This window comes from Oncorhynchus keta, chromosome 4, assembly GCF_023373465.1.
Source record: "Oncorhynchus keta strain PuntledgeMale-10-30-2019 chromosome 4, Oket_V2, whole genome shotgun sequence".
In the NCBI taxonomy this organism is placed as follows: Eukaryota; Metazoa; Chordata; class Actinopteri; order Salmoniformes; family Salmonidae; genus Oncorhynchus; species Oncorhynchus keta.
The window spans coordinates 10,543,952-10,561,228 of NC_068424.1; the positions used below are offsets into that span (position 1 = coordinate 10,543,952).

The 17,277-nt window shown below is 46.8% G+C and overlaps 2 long non-coding RNA genes across 8 annotated transcripts; one reads left to right on the forward strand and one right to left on the reverse strand.

The window, feature by feature from the left end:
* The first annotated feature begins 3 nt into the window (after positions 1-3).
* LOC127916951 (uncharacterized) lies at positions 4-4,482 on the forward strand. 7 transcript variants are annotated; one of them, XR_008096722.1, is made up of 5 exons: positions 4-1,458; positions 1,490-1,553; positions 1,620-1,815; positions 1,847-1,881; positions 1,913-4,482. It is a non-coding gene; the product is annotated as an uncharacterized LOC127916951 (long non-coding RNA). The 7 variants fall into 7 exon arrangements; XR_008096725.1 differs by having other exon boundaries at positions 1,490-1,619; positions 1,651-1,881; XR_008096729.1 differs by having other exon boundaries at positions 1,490-1,586; positions 1,651-1,881.
* Positions 4,483-7,563: 3,081 nt separating this feature from the next.
* Positions 7,564-9,276, reverse strand: LOC127916960 (uncharacterized). The gene is made up of 3 exons (XR_008096742.1): positions 8,521-9,276; positions 8,356-8,410; positions 7,564-8,190 (listed from the first exon to the last, which is right to left on the reverse strand). It is a non-coding gene; the product is annotated as an uncharacterized LOC127916960 (long non-coding RNA).
* Positions 9,277-17,277: the final 8,001 nt, after the last annotated feature.

The following is a 17,277-nucleotide window of genomic DNA, read 5'->3' on the forward strand; positions in this document are numbered from 1 at the left end:
GCCATCTTTTAATGAAACCCTAATGAAATGCACATCCAGTCAGATTTTTTTACATTTATTCTTCATTTGGCTATTTATTTTTGAAACCTCTCCCAACAACTCTAAACACAGTGGGGCATATCTTTTGACAAACAATTATTATATCTATATTTTTTTGATTAAACAATTTTATCCTCTTAATTTCTGAGTTCTTAAAACAGGGTTAATTCAACCTTATTTGTCATCCATCAAGTTGGTTAATGACAACTGCTAATAAGAAGTGTAAGCTGTATGTGGGTGCATGTAGACATCTTTCTCTCTCCCACTATAATGGTACTATTAGGAAAGATACAGGCTAGTTTCTATGTCGTCATGCACTTCAACTTAATACGCATGCGTCAATATCATCGCTTTTTAAAGGAAAATATCACTAAGTAATTAACTTGAAGATAAACCTTTGTTAACTGCTCCTTGTATTAGGAGTGTCAGAAAAAGCTGCCCTATGCTTAGCTCTGTGTGCATGAAGGGTGTTTGAATGGTCAGACGCTGTAGAGACCTGGGCCAACTCGGTACACAGGACGGGAGTATCGACTGTAAAAAGGGGAAAGTCTCATTTTAATTTCTAGAGTAACATTTATCACTAAACACATTTTAAGGAAACCTTGTGAAAGGGAATCTCAAAAATGGGGCTGCTTAGGTCGAGGCATTTGGGGGGGGGGGCAGAATAGATGATTGGAGCCCCTTCCTCATATTTGGGAGGTTGCAAGGAGAGTGGGAGGGGAGATGTACATGACAGAATTCCCTCCCAGTGCAGTAATGTCCTGCTCCATGGAGAATGAGATTGAGGCTTTTGTGGGAAGTTTGCCCAATGACTTGCATGAGTGATGTCACGCTGTCATACTCTCGACTTCATGGGCAGTTTTCCAGTTTGACAATTTTATAATGGATCCACTGTCATGCTTACTGTCAATGTTAACCTACATATTCACAGTCTGGCTGGGCTGTTTTGTATCAGAACAAAAGGGACAGAAGAATACACTGTATGCTATGCAAGTGCTTTCTAAACAGATACTCTGACAAGGAATCATAGGTTTACATATGTTAAAAGGATCTCCGACTACTTTGGTAGGCTGGTAGATGTGTATAGTCTAGGCCGAGGTAGTAAAGATCTGTTGGTATGTAAGGTGGTTACCATGACACCCGGATAGCAGAGGGTAGATAAGATCAGACGTTGTCGGCATGTTTCAAAAGTGTTGCATAAAGATTTGTTGGTATTTTTATTGTTTTGAAATGTATAGGAATGAAGGATGTAGGGAATGTTGTCCGTCTGGTGTAGAATGATTGTCCTGCTCCGTTATGTCACCATCACCAGCTAGGTGTTCTGTGTGCAAGGACTTTCGAATATTCATTTTATTTTGTGTGACTTGTGACATTAAACTCTGTCATTTTGTGGACTAGCAGGGTGTTTGTTACCTGCAGGTTATACCAAGGGAATGGCTGTGTGTGTGAGGTTATACCAAGGGAATGGCTGTGTGAGAGAGGTTATACCAAGGGAATGGCTGTGTGTGAGAGAGGTTATAACAAGGGAATGGCTGTGTGTGAGAGAGGTTATAACAAGGGAATGGCTGTGTGTGAGAGAGGTTATAACAAGGGAATGGCTGTGTGTGAGAGAGGTTATAACAAGGGAATGGCTGTGTGTGAGAGAGGTTATACCAAGGGAATGGCTGTGTGTGTGAGAGGTTATACCAAGGGAATGGCTGTGTGAGAGAGAGGTTATAACAAGGGAATGGCTGTGTGAGAGAGGTTATAACAAGGGAATGGCTGTGTGTGTGAGAGGTTATAACAAGGGAATGGCTGTGTGTGTGAGAGGTTATAACAAGGGAATGGCTGTGTGTGTGAGAGGTTATACCAAGGGAATGGCTGTGTGTGAGAGGTTATACCAAGGGAATGGCTGTATGCATGTTTTAGCCAGGTAAACTCCACTTCCTTGAAGATGAAGCCATGTTTTTGGGCACGGTTCCTCACCGGTAAATGTCCATTGTTTCCCTTACTAATATTGTCCCTGGAATGACGTCATTAAAACAAGTCACAACACACAGTCCAACGTATGATTTCTCCTGAGCACACACAGGTGGGGTACCTGTTAATGAAATGAACTGCTTTTTGTTATTATGTCTATGGGATACAAAGTGTAAGATGGCAGTTTCATATCTAAGACTGTTGCTAGGTTATCAAGGAACCACCATGACTAGAATGTGGAACATTTGAATTGAAGAAAACAAATGTGAAATGAAAATGTTTAATTGTTTGACGAATGTATGCTTAGTTGTATTTTTTTAAACATTTTATTCAGGGTCTGGACAAAGTGCTTGAGGTGCTTAAAATAAGTGAATTTGGCACTCTGAAATTCAAGTACTGGAATACCTTGAAAATCAGACAATTTCTCCAGTTGGTACATGAGAAGTACTTGATCAGATATGTTTAAGAATTTATTATTATTATTTTTGTTAAATGTATTGGTCTTGCATATTAATTACCAGGCAGAGTACAGTGTTATTTCCTCACGTTTGGCGCTCTAGTTGCCAGGTGACCACACCACACCAGCACCAGGCTGGTGCAGAACTGACTGATTTATGTGTCACCAAACGTCACATCAATAGCTAAAACGCTGGGCAAATGTAGATTAAATCCTGGCTTTTGTGCGTATGGAACATTTCTGGGTTCTTATATTTCAGATCATGAAATATGGGACCAACACGTCACATGTTGGGTTTTATATTTTTGATCAGTGTAGCTTACCTACCTATCACTGGACCCAATCAACCCATACCGTGTAAGATGCAAACAATGTGTCAGACTTTGACATGGCTGAATCGGCCCTGAAGAGCCACATGAAGGGCGGAAGACAACGCTGCACCGGCGCCAGTTCTACATCGTGACCTTTTTCTCTGTAACAACTTCCAGAGCTTTTTGTTTTTACCAACCGCCTCGTTCACGCATCGGCAGCGAAATTCAGCTTTATTAAGCGGCCGCCGTGCTCCTGCCGTTCTGGTGGCCATTCAGGTGCCGTTTCCCCGCACACAGCCCACCCAACCTTCTCCCGACCCGCGACTAGAGCTGCCATTCAGGTGCCGTTTCCCCTCACACAGCCCACCCAACCTTCTCCCGACCCGCGACTAGAGCTGCCATTCAGGTGCCGTTTCCCCTCACACAGCCCACCCAACCTTCTCCCGACCCGCGACTAGAGCTGCCATTCAGGTGCCGTTTCCCCTCACACAGCCCACCCAACCTTCTCCCGACCCGCGACTAGAGCTGCCATTCAGGTGCCGTTTCCCCTCACACAGCCCACCCAACCTTCTCCCGAACCGCGACTAGAGCTGCCATTCAGTAAACAAGATGCTTTTGTGTAGCTATTAAGTCGTAGATTCCCAAATGCCCAATTTAAAAACACAATAGTCCGAAAGCTGGAATTGTGGAGTAATGTGAAATGTGTTCACCATTAGGCATTGCCCAAAACTCTGCTCATCACTACTCGAAATTACAACATCAGTACTGACTTACTGTTCATGTATGTAATACATAAGTAGAGAAATAATGTATTATTGAGTAGAATTTGTAAGGTAGTGATGAAATAGTAAGTTGTTTTTTTTCCATCAGGTTGTGGTGTTATACTGACATCTGGTGGTGACTAGAAGCAATTGCATAAAAGGAACTATTACAGATTGATGACCCTTGAAAATAACTATTAGTGCTTGAAAAAGTACTTAAAAATCCTTGATTTTGACTTACCACTGTCTGTACGAACCTTGATTTATTGTGTGGCAGAGCCAGGCAAACAGGTCCCCAATTGGCTAAACGCTCACTGAGACTTCATTATGGGTGTTTCTTTGCTATGATACTTCAGTAGCCTTGTTTTGTTCATTATCACCGCGTCATTGCCTTCTTATGTGTGACTTTTAGAGGTTGATGCTTATTCAAACTGCTGAAGCATTTACAAAAAAATTAATATGTTGTTTAGCAGTTGGCGAACAAGCTTCACCCATTTTATATTGTTTGTTGCGCATCTCTGCAAATGAAGGTGATTGTTTACAATGATTTGGTAAATACCAGTTTTTATCCCCATCTTGTTTATTCTCGCTTCTATCATGGACATCTTTGGTACAATTGAAAAAAATAATGTTTTTGTGTGTTCTACACATTTGTGTTACTTCATGAATATGATATTGCCTTTCTTGTATTAAACTATGGGGAAAGAGAACGTCGCCATTTTGAAGTATGTACACACTGACTTTTATCACCTTGGGAGAACAAAGTAGATTTTGCAATTTGTAAACAGTTTTAGTCAGTTAAAATCATTAGCTATTAGTAAGTCCTTTTTTAGAAGAGAAACAACGTCAGTTTACATTGTCTTTTTCTTTTGAAAAATAAACGATTGTGATTTATTGCACATTTTGGATACAGTTGAAGTTTTTGTATAAATTATAAATAAAAACTATATTCAGAGTCTGTGGTAATATTTTTTGTTTTAGAGGAAACACCAGAGTAACCGACGGTCCAGTGTACTTTAAAATGAACAGGTTGTTCTACTTTATCGCCTCTGACCACAGAACATTGGTTGTCAGTCGGTCCTCTCCGAGGTCCGGACGGCAGTACTGCCTTGCCGTTCTGTGAAAATTAACTGTTTTTGATATTTCTAATACAATCTAAAACTGTAGACTTAATTTTGTTCTCAAAAGCTGCAAAATGAATTGCCCCCTTTCCAGAAGGATGGGACCAGTCTAGTGGCTGTGGGAAGTCTATAGGAGTGGGAAGTCTATAGGAGTGGGAAGTCTATGGGAGTGGGAAGTCTATGGGAGTGGGAAGTCTATGGGAGTGGGAAGTGAATGGGAGTAGGAAGTGAATGGAAGTGAATGGGAGTAGGACGTGAATGGGAGTGAATGGGAGTAGGAAGTGAATGGGAGTAGGAAGTGAATGGGTGTGAATGGGAGTAGGAGAAAGAGGGAGTCGGAAGGCAGAAGATGACAGGAGGGAGCCATCCTGGAGGAGTAGGAGATCAGCTATTACACAGTCTGCATGGTGGGGGGGTAATGGTGTCAGGTTTCGACCTCAGATCAGCTCTCACACAGTCTGCATGGTGATGAGGAGGTGGAGGGGGGTAATGGTGTCAGGTTTGGACCTCAGATCAGCTCTTATACAGTCTGCATGGTGATGAATGGTGTCAGGTTTGGAACTCAGATCAGCTCTTACACAGTCGGCATGGAGATGTGGGGGAGGGGGGTAATGGTGTCAGGTTTGGACCTCAGATCAGATCTTACACAGTCTGCATGGTGATGAGGAGAGGTGGGGGGGGGGTAATGGTGTCAGATTTGGACCTCAGATCAGCTCTTATACAGTCTGCATGGTGATGAGGAGGTGGGGGGTGTAATGGTGTCAGGTTTGGACCTCAGATCAGATCTTACACAGTCTGCATGGTGATGAGAGAGGTGGGTGGGGGGGTAATGGTGTCAGGTTTGGACCTCAGATCAGATCTTATACAGTCTGCATGGTGATGAGGAGGTGGGGGGGGTAATGGTGTCAGGTTTGGACCTCAGATCAGCTCTTATACAGTCTGCATGGTGATGGTAGGGGGTGGGGGGGTAATGGTGTCAGGTTTGGACCTCAGATCAGATCTTACAGTCTGCATGGTGATGAGGAGGTGGGGGGGGTAATGGTGTCAGATTTGGACCTCAGATCAGCTCTTACACAGTCTGCATGGAGATGAGGAGGTGGGTGGGGGGTAATGGTGTCAGGTTTGGACCTCAGATCAGCTCTTATACAGTCTGCATGGTGATGAGGAGAGGTGGGGGGTAATGGTGTCAGATTTGGACCTCAGATCAGCTCTTATACAGTCTGCATGGTGATGAGGAGGTGGGGGGGGGGTGTAATGGTGTCAGGTTTGGAACTCAGATCAGCTCTTACACAGTCGGCATGGAGATGTGGGGGGAGGGGGGGTAATGGTGTCAGGTTTGGACCTCAGATCAGCTCTTATACAGTCTGCATGGTGATGAGGAGGTGGGGGGTAATGGTGTCAGGTTTGGACCTCAGATCAGCTCTTATACAGTCTGCATGGTGATGAGGAGGTGGGTGGGGGGGTAATGGTGTCAGGTTTGGACCTCAGATCAGATCTTACACAGTCTGCATGGTGATGAGGAGGTGGGTGGGGGGAGGGAGGGGAAATGGTGTCAGGTTTGGACCTCAGATCAGCTCTTACACAGTCGGCATGGCGATGAGGAGAGGTGGGGGGAGGGAGGGGAAGTGGTGTCAGGTTTGGACCTCAGATCAGCTCTTACACAGTCTGCATGGTGATGAGGAGGTGGGGGGATGGTGTCAGGTTTGGACCTCAGATCAGCTCTTACACAGTCTGCATGGTGATGAGGAGGTGGGGGGTAATGGTGTCAGGTTTGGACCTCAGATCAGCTCTTACACAGTCTGCATGGTGATGAGGAGAGGTGGGGGGAATGGTGTCAGGTTTGGACCTCAGATCAGCTCTTACACAGTCTGCATGGTGATGAGGAGGTGGGGGGAATGGTGTCAGGTTTGGACCTCAGATCAGCTCTTACACAGTCTGCATGGTGATGAGGAGGTGGGGGGGTAATGGTGTCAGGTTTGGACCTCAGATCAGCTCTTACACAGTCTGCATGGTGATGAGGAGGTGGGGGGGATAATGGTGTCAGGTTTGGACCTCAGATCAGCTCTTACACAGTCTGCATGGTGATGAGGAGGTGGGGGGTAATGGTATCAGGTTTGGACCTCAGATCAGCTCTTACACGGTCGGCATGGAGATGTGGGGGGAGGGGGGGTAATGGTATCAGGTTTGGACCTCAGATCAGCTCTTACACAGTCGGCATGGAGATGTGGGGGAGGGGGGTAATGGTATCAGGTTTGGACCTCAGATCAGCTCTTACACAGTCTGCATGGTGATGAGGAGGTGGGGGGGGGGGTAATGGTATCAGGTTTGGACCTCAGATCAGCTCTTACACAGTCGGCATGGAGATGTGGGGGGGGGGGTGTAATGGTATCAGGTTTGGACCTCAGATCAGCTCTTACACAGTCGGCATGGAGATGTGGGGGAGGGGGGTAATGGTATCAGGTTTGGACCTCAGATCAGCTCTTACACAGTCGGCATGGAGAGGTGGGGGGGGTAATGGTGTCAGGTTTGGACCTCAGATCAGCTCTTACACAGTCTGCATGGTGATGAGGAGGTGGGGGGGGGTAATGGTATCAGGTTTGGACCTCAGATCAGCTCTTACACAGTCGGCATGGAGATGTGGGGGTAGGGGGTGTAATGGTGTCAGGTTTGGACCTCAGATCAGCTCTTACACAGTCGGCATGGAGATGTGGGGGAGGGGGGTAATGGTATCAGGTTTGGACCTCAGATCAGCTCTTACACAGTCGGCATGGAGATGTGGGGGAGGTAATGGTGTCAGGTTTGGACCTCAGATCAGCTCTTATTCAGTCGCAGGAGATGTGGGGGTAATGGTATCAGGTTTGGACCTCAGATCAGCTCTTATTCACAGTCGGCATGGAGATGTTAATCTGTCAGGTTTGGACCTCAGATCAGCTCTTACACAGTCGGCATGGAGATGGGGAGGTGAAGTATTTTTATCTGCAGTCTGACTGGCCTCTCCAGGCTTCTGAGTAAAAGATACACCAATGTTTTCTATCTCTCTCTATCTCTCTATCTCTCTCTCTCTCTCTCTCTCTCGCCGCCCGCAATGCCGAGCCTTTAGGATTTATTCATAGCAGGCACTGGTGGTCGCAAAGTGAGATTCCTCTCATTTTTATTCTCTCTCACTCCTTCGCTGTTCTCTGTATCCAAAACGTTTATTTTGGAATGAAGTATAACTTGTATTTTCTGTAAGTGGAGTGGAAGGCAGAGAGTTGATGACGTCTCCATGTCACACAGTGTCTCAGTCTTGTTTCTAGGGGTGTCTGTGTGACATTGATGTGACCTATTGCAGTCAGTGATTGTTGTTTCTAGGGGTGTCTGTGTGACATTGATGTGACCTATTGCAGTCAGTGATTGTTGTTTCTAGGGGTGTCTGTGTGACATTGATGTGACCTATTGCAGTCAGTGGTTGTTGTTTCTAGGGGTGTCTGTGTGACATTGATGTGACCTATTGCAGTCAGTGATTGTTGTTTCTAGGGGTGTCTGTGTGACATTGATGTGACCTATTGCAGTATGATTGTTGTTTCAGACGTGTCTTTGTGATCAAAGCGACCTATTGCAGTCAGTGGTTGTGTTTCTACGTATGGGTGTCTGTGTGACATTGATGTGACCTATTGCAGTCAGTGGTTACCAACTTCTAGGGAAGTGTCTGTTGACATTGATGTGACCTATTGCAGTCAGTGGTTGTTGTTTCTAGGGGTGTCTGTGTGACATTGATGTGACCTATTGCAGTCAGTGATTGTTGTTTCTAGGGGTGTCTGTGTGACATTGATGTGACCTATTGCAGTCAGTGATTGTTGTTTCTAGGGGTGTCTGTGTGACATTGATGTGACCTATTGCAGTCAGTGATTGTTGTTTCTCGGTTACTCTCCAGAAACACTGATTTGTTTACTCTGCAGAAACACTGTTTTGTTTACTCTGCAGAAACACTGTTTTGAGTGTAGTGATGGAAGGATGACATTTGCCTGTTACTTGTTTTGGCGATCGTACCAAAAGCACGTCTCAGGAAAAACAAGTAGAAAACAACTCAATAAGACTATTTTTCCCGTGGAATTTAAACTGAACTGAAACCAAGAGAAATGTCCTTTCACTGTTCAGCCAAAAACATTCAGTCATAGAATAAAACCTATATGCTCTCAATCCTTGCTTATGCCATTTCTTTCCTGCACCGATATACCAGCCTTTATGACAAAAGGTGCTTGTCTCTGCTTGTCTCTCTCGTTAAAGACTGTTTACACCCGAGGAACCATCCATCACCCGCCTGGCTCCTCAGATTGATGAGGAGGCCGGGCCATCTGCCGCGTTGCGTTCCACACCCATTTGTCACCAGCAAACCGGCATGATGAAGACCGCTCAAATTAGCCAGCCTGCATACAGTATACAGTGGCTTGAGAAATAACCCTTGATTTATTCCACATTTCTTTCTTTTATAGCCCTAATTCAACATGGATTCAATAGATATTTTTTTCTCTCTCACCCATCTACACACTATCACATAATGAAAAGTGAAAGCATGTTTTCAGAAATGTTTGTAAATGTACTTAATTATTCACACCTCGAGTCAATACGTTAGTAACCTTTGGCTGTAATTACAGCTATGCATGTTTCTGTGTAAGTCTCTAAAAGCCTTGCACATGTGAATTGTACAATATTTGCCACTTATTCTTATTCAAGCTCTGTCAAATTTGGTTGATCATTGCTAGACAACCATTTTCAAGTCTTGCCATAGATTTTCAAGCAGATTTAAGTAAAAACTGTAACTCGGCCACTCAGGAACATTCAATGTCGTCTTGGTAAGCAACTCCAGTGTATATTTGTCCTTGTGTTTTAGGTTATTGTCCTGCTGAAAGGTGAATTAATCTCCCAGTGTCTGGTGGAAAGCAGACTGAACCAGGTTTTCCGTTAAGATTTTACCTGTGCTTAGATCCCTTCTGTTTCTTTTTATCCTGAAAAACTCCCCAGTACTTAACGATTACAAGCATGCCCATAACATGATGCAGCAATCGATATGCTTGAAAATATGTAGAGTGGTACTCAGTAATATGTTGTATTGGATTTGCCCCAAACCATAACACTTTGTATTCAGGACAAAAGTTAATTACTTTGCCACATTTTTTGCATATTACTTTAATGCCTTGTTGCAAACAGGATGCATGTTTTGGAATATTTTATTTCTGTACAGGCATCCTTCTTTTCACTCTCATATAGGTTAGTATTGTGGAGTAACTACGATGTTATTGATCTATCCTCAGTTTTCTGCTATCACAGCCATTATACTCTAACAGTTTAAAAGGCATTTTTAGCCTCATGGTGAAATCCCTGAGCAGTTTCCCTCCTCTCCGGCAACTGAATTAGGAAGGATGCCTGTATCTTTGTAGTGACTGGGTGTATTGATCCACCATCCAAAGTGTAATTAATAACTTCACCATGATCAAAGGGATATATATATGTATTTTTTTTTTACCATCTACCAATAGGTGCCCTTCTTTGCGAGGCATTGGAAAAGCTCCCTGGTCTTTGTGGATGAATCTGTGTTTGAAATTCCCTGCTCGACTGAGGGAACGTACAGATAATTGTATATGTGTGGTCATGTTAAGCACAAATTACATTAAACACTATTATTGCACCCAAAGTGAGTCCATGCAAGTTATTTAGTATGTGATTTGTTAAACACATTTTTTACTGATTAACTTATTTAGACTTATTTCTACTTTGCCATTGTGTGTAGGCCAGTGACAAAAATACATCTCAATTTAATCAATTTTAAATTCAAGTTGTTACACAACAAAATGTGTGAAAATGTCACGGGGGTGTGAATACTTTATTTAAAGGAACATGACAGGGCAGGAGGTGGTGGGTGAGCCTGGTCTGGGCATGATGGAGCTGAAGGAGGGAAGGGGATACCTGCTGGCAACAGATGTCTTTCAGTGGCAGGCAAGGTGGCAGAGTGAAAGGTTCAGCTCTATTAATGCTTGTGATCTCATGCCAGCCAGTCCCGAGACACCCCACCCCACCTCACCACCAGGCTCCTCTACCATCCATCATGCCAGCCAGTCCCGAGACACCCCACCCCACCTCACCACCAGGCTCCTCTACCATCCATCATGCCAGCCAGTCCCGAGACACCCCACCCCACCTCACCACCAGGCTCCTCTACCATCCATCATGCCAGCCAGTCCCGAGACACCCCACCCCACCTCACCACCAGGCTCCTCTACCATCCATCATGCCAGCCAGTCCCGAGACACCCCACCCCACCTCACCACCAGGCTCCTCTACCATCCATCATGCCAGCCAGTCCCGAGACACCCCACCCCACCTCACCACCAGGCTCCTCTACCATCCATCATGCCAGCCAGTCCCGAGACACCCCACCCCACCTCACCACCAGGCTCCTCTACCATCCATCATGCCAGCCAGTCCCGAGACACCCCACCCCACCTCACCACCAGGCTCCTCTACCATCCATCATGCATTAGCCGTGTCTGAACTTGAATTAGCTCCGTTAGTTGAAGGGACGGCCTTGGTGACAGGCCTCCTCCTCTGAATGAAAGACTTGTTTGTTCTGCTTTATGTGCAGAGGATCCTATAGGTGTTTCGGTTACTAGTAGCAACCTATTACGGATCTCCATTCGTTCCTACCAAGGCAGCAGCTGCTCCAACTGGGGTCCAGCAACATTAAGGCAGTTATATACAATTAAAAACATTACATTTCACAACAAGTTAAGTGTGTGCCCTCGGGGCCCCTACCCTACTACCACACAAAAGCCATGTGTATATATGTGTGTGTGTGTGTTTCGTGAGTATGTCATCGTGTGTGTATGCATGTCTGTGCCAATGTTTCTGTTGCTTCACAGTCCCCGCTGTTCCATAAAGTGTATGTTTATCTGTTTTCTAAATCTAATTTTACTGTTTGCATCAGTTACCTGATGTGGAGTAGAGTTCTATGTGGTACTGTGCGCCTCCCATAGTCTGATTTTGACTTGGGGACTGTGAACCAACCTCTGGTAGCATGTCTTGTGCGGTAAGTCTGGGTGTCTGAGTTGTGTCAGTGGTTTAAACAGACAGCTTGGTGTATTCAACATGTCAATACTTCATCACAAGTAGTGATGAAGTCAATTAGGTATGCACCGATATGACATTTCTGGCCGATACCGATATCCAATATATTAGCGTCTGTTTAAGCATTCTAATACAGTTAAATAGTTGAGAAACACACACACACAGACCGAAAAGTTATTTTGTTGACATTTACATATGTCCCCATTACCAGTAAAACATAATCAAAAAATATTTCTTTCACTTACTTGCTGTTTCGTTGTTAATTTGTTCCGTCGTTTCATTCTCAACCTTCATTAAAGAACATGAGTAACCACCACGCTGCATTTTGGTCCGCTTCTCCTTCAACAGACGAACGCCGTCACGTGATATGCAACTGTTTAGGGAAGTCAGGAACCAATACACGCAGTCAGTCAGGAAAGCTAAGGCCAGCTTCTTCAGGCAGAAGTTTGCATCCTGTAGCTCCAACTCCAAAAAGTTCTGGGACACTGTGAAGTCCATGGAGAACAAGAGCACCTCCTCCCAGCTGCCCACTGCACTGAGGCTAGGAAACACGGTCTCCACCGATAAATCCATGATTATCGAAAACTTCAATAAGCACTTCTCAACGGCTGGCCATGCCTTCCGCCTGGCTACTCCAACCTCGGCCAACAGCTCCGCCCCCCCCGTAGTTCCTCACCCAAGCCTCTCCAGGTTCTCCTTTACCCAAATCCAGATAGCAGATGTTCTGAAAGAGCTGCAAAACCTGGACCCGTACAAATCAGCTGGTCTAGACAAACTGGACCCGCTATTTCTGAAACTATCTGCCGCCATTGTCGCAACCCCTATTACCAGCCTGTTCAACCTCTCTTTCATATCGTCTGAGATCCCCAAGGATTGGAAAGCTGCCGCAGTCATCCCCCTCTTCAAAGGGGGAGACACCCTGGACCCAAACTGCTATAGACCTATATCCATCCTGCCCTGCCTATCTAAGGTCTTCGAAAGCCAAGTCAACAAACAGGTCACTGACCATCTCGAATCCCACCGTACCTTCTCCGCTGTGCAATCTGGTTTCCGAGCCGGTCACGGGTGCACCTCAGCCACACTCAAGGTACTAAATGATATCATAACCGCCATCGATAAAAGTCAGTACTGTGCAGCCGTCTTCATCGACCTCGCCAAGGCTTTCGACTCTGTCAATCACCAAATTCTTATCGGCAGACTCAACAGCCTCGGTTTTTCGGATGACTGCCTTGCCTGGTTCACCAATTACTTTGCAGACAGAGTTCAGTGTGTCAAATCGGAGGGCATGCTGTCCGGTCCTCTGGCAGTCTCTATGGGGGTGCCACAGGGTTCAATTCTCGGGCCGACTCTTTTCTCTGTATATATCAATGATGTTGCTCTTGCTGCGGGCGATTCCCTGATCCACCTCTACGCAGACAACACCATTCTATATACTTTCGGCCCGTCATTGGACACTGTGCTATCAAATCTCCAAACGAGCTTCAATGCCATACAGCACTCCTTCCGTGGCCTCCAACTGCTCTTAAACGCGAGTAAAACCAAATGCATGCTTTTCAACCGATCGCTGCCTGCACCCGCATGCCCGACTAGCATCACCACCCTGGATGGTTCCGACCTTGAATATGTGGACATCTATAAGTACCTAGGTGTCTGGCTAGACTGCAAACTCTCTTCCAGACTCACATCAAACATCTCCAATCAAAATCAAATCCAGAGTCGGCTTTCTATTCCGCAACAAAGCCTCCTTCACTCACGCTGCCAAGCTTACCCTAGTAAAACTGACTATCCTACCGATCCTCGACTTCGGCGATGTCATCTACAAAATGGCTTCCAACACTCTACTCAGCAAACTGGATGCAGTATATCACAGTGCCATCCGTTTTGTCACTAAAGCACCTTATACCACCCACCACTGCGACTTGTATGCTCTAGTCGGCTGGCCCTCACTACATATTCGTCGCCAGACCCACTGGCTCCAGGTCATCTACAAGTCCATGCTAGGTAAAGCTCCGCCTTATCTCAGTTCACTGGTCACGATGGCAACACCCATCCGTAGCACGCGCTCCAGCAGGTGTATCTTACTGATCATCCCTAAAGCCAACACCTCATTTGGCCGCCTTTCGTTCCAGTACTCTGCTGCCTGTGACTGGAACGAATTGCAAAAATCGCTGAAGTTGGAGACTTTTATCTCCCTCACCAACTTCAAACATCAGCTATCTGAGCAGCTAACCGATCGCTGCAGCTGTACATAGTCTATAGGTAAATAGCTCACCCTTTTTCACCTACCTCATTCCCATACTGTTTTTATACTGTTTTTATTTATTTACTTTTCTGCTATTTTGCACACCAATATCTCTACCTGTACATGCCCATCTGATCATTTATCACTCCAGTGTTAATCTGCAAAATTGTATTATTCGCCTACCTCCTCATGCCTTTTGCACACATTGTATATAGACTGCCCATTTTTTTCTACTGTGTTATTGACTTGCTAATTGTTTACTCCATGTGTAACTCTGTGTTGTCTGTTCACACTGCTATGCTTTATCTTGGCCAGGTCGCAGTTGCAAATGAGAACTTGTTCTCAACTAGCCTACCTGGTTAAATAAAGGTGAAATAAAAAAAATAAAAAAAAACAGAATCACCCACCACACCCGGACCGAGTGGCGTGGTAACAGGCATTGACAGCAGGAGCAGCGAAAAGAGGAACGGACAAGGGAGGATGAATTGTTTGTAGAAAGGACCCTGGGATCAGCCTGGAGAATATCGCCGCCCCAAGGAAGAACTGGATGCGGCGAGAGCTGAGAGGCGCCGGTATGAGGAGAAGCAACAGCGGCAGCAGGAGGAACAATATAGGGACTACACTACTTGGGAGGATATAGACAGGTGGGCGGTCGACCCAGAGAGAGTGCCGGAGCCCGCCTGGGATTCGCTGGAGCAGGGTGAAGAGGGTTATAGGAGAATGGAGTTGGAGAGACAAGCACGACGGCGCAAAAGGAAACCCAAGAGTCAGCCCCAAAAATGTATTGGGGGGGGGGGTCTCAGGGATAGTGTGGCAGAGTCAGGAGTCAGACCTGAGCCAACTCTCCCTGTTTATCGTGAGGAGCCAAGGAGGAGACCAGAACCAGAGCCGGTGTTAGAGGTGAGCAAAGCAGAGACTGTGAAGGAGTTAATGGGGAAAGTGGAGGAGAGAGTAATGAGGGAGTTGCTCGTATGGTGCTTTAGGTACGATATTCGTCCGACGGAGTGTGTCAGGGATTTAATGGCACCTGGGTCAGCGCTCCATACTCGTCCTGAGGTGCGTGTTAGTCGGCTGGTGAAAATTGTGCCAGCCTCACGCACTAGGCCTCCTGTGTACCTACCAAGCCTCGCACGTCCTGTGCCAGCCCTGCTCTCAGGCTCTCCAGTACACCTTCACGGTCTGGTCCATCCTGTGCCACCTTCACACACCAGTCCTCCGGTGGCAGCTCCCCGCACCAGGCTTCCTGTGCGTGTCCTCGGTCCAGTACCACCAGTTCCAGCACCACGCACCAGGCCTTCAGTGCGCCTCGCCTGTTCAGCGCAGCCAGAGCCTTACTCCTCTCCAGTGCTGTCGGAGTCTCCCAACTGTTTAGCGCTGCCGGAGTCTCCCGTCTGTTTAGCGCAGCCAGAGCCTTCCTTCTCTCTAGCGCTGTCGGAGCCTCCTGCCTGTTCAGCGCAGCCAGCGCTTTCCTCCTCTCCTGTGCTGCCGGAGTCTCCCGCCTGTTCAGCGCTTCCAGAACCTTCCTCCTCTACAGCGCTGCCGGAGCCTCCTGCCTGTTCAGCGCAGCCTGAGCTGCCAGTCTGCATGGAGCAGCCAGAGCTGCCAGTCTGCATGGAGCAGCCAGAGCTGCCAGTCTGCATGGAGCAGCCAGAGCCGTCAGTCTGCATAGAGCAGCCAGAGCTGCCAGCCTGCATGGAGCAGCCTGAGATGTCAGTCTGCATGGAGCAGCCAGAGCTGTCAGTCTGCATGGAGCAGCCAGAGCTGCCAGTCTGTATTGAGCAGCCAGAGCTGTCAGTCTGCATGGAGCAGCCAGAGCTGCCAGTCTGCATGGAGCAGCCAGAGCTGCCAGTCTGCATGGAGCAGCCAGAGCTGCCAATCTGCATGGAGCAGCCAGAGCTGCCAGTCTACATGGAGCAGCCAGAGCTGCCAGTCTGCATGGAGCAGCCAGAGCAGCGAGATCCGCCAGTCAGCCATGATCTTCCAGATCTGCCAGTCAACCAGATTCTTCCAGATCTGCCAGTCAACCAGATTCTTCCAGATCTGCCAGTCAACCAGACTCTTCCAGATCTGCCAGTCAACCAGATTCTTCCAGATCCGCCAGCCAGCCAGGGTCTGCCGGAGCCAACTACCTGCCTGAGCTTCATCTCAGTACTGGGCTTCCACTCAGTACTGGGCTTCCTCTCAGTACTGGGCTTCCCCTCAGTACTGGGCTTCCCTCAGTCCCGGCTTCCCTCAGTCCCGGGCTTCCCCTCAGTCCCGGGCTTCCCTCAGTCCCGGGGTTCCCCTCAGTCCCGAGCTTCCCTCAGTCCCGAGCTTCCTCAGTCCGAGCTTCCTCAGTCCCGAGCTCCCCTCAGTCCCTCTAGCTCCCCCTCAGTCCTGAGCTTCCCTCAGTCCCGAGCTTCCCTCAGTCCCGAGCTTCCCCTCAGTCCCGAGCTTCCACCTCAGTCCCGAGCTGCCCCTCAGTCCAGTGGGGTCCTTGGTGAGGGTTATTAGGCCAAGGTCGGCGGCGAGGGTCGCCAATCAAAGGACGCGTTACAGGGGGACTAAGACTTGGTTGGAGTGGGTTCCAAGTCCTGAGCCGGAGCCACCACCGTGCACAGACGCCCACCCGGACCCTCCCCTATGGGTTTAGGTGTGGGGCCGGGACTCCGCACCTTGGGGGTGGGTTCTGTCATGCCTTGGTCTTAGTATTTTGTGTTTTCGTTATATATTTGGTCAGACCAGGGTGTGACATGTTTTTTTTTTGTTGTGTTTCGTATTGGGGTTTTGTAGGCATTGGGATTGTGGCTGAGTAGGGGTGTCTAGCATAGGCTTGGCTGCCTGAGGCGGTTCTCAATCAGAGTCAGGTGATTCTCGTTGTCTCTGATTGGGAACCATATTTAGGTAGCCTAGGTTTCACTGTGTGTTTTGTGGGTGATTGTTCCTGTCTCTGTGTTAGTTGACACCAGACAGGCTGTATAGGTTTTCTCGTTCCGTTTGTTGTTTTGTATATATATAGTTATTTCATGTATCGTCTATTCTTCATTAAAGAACATGAGTAACCACCACGCTACATTTTGGTCCGCTTCTCCTTCAACAGACGAACGCCGTTACACACACATTAATACAATGCTGTTACTGTAATAATTACAGCATTTATACACAGGTATAAGCACACATTAATACAATACTGTTACTGTATTTTAACTATAGTGTTAGTACAAAGGTAGAAGTACACATTAATAAAAAATGTTAAATATTTTTTTTAACCTTTATTTATACAGGTTTTTTCTCATTGAGATAACAT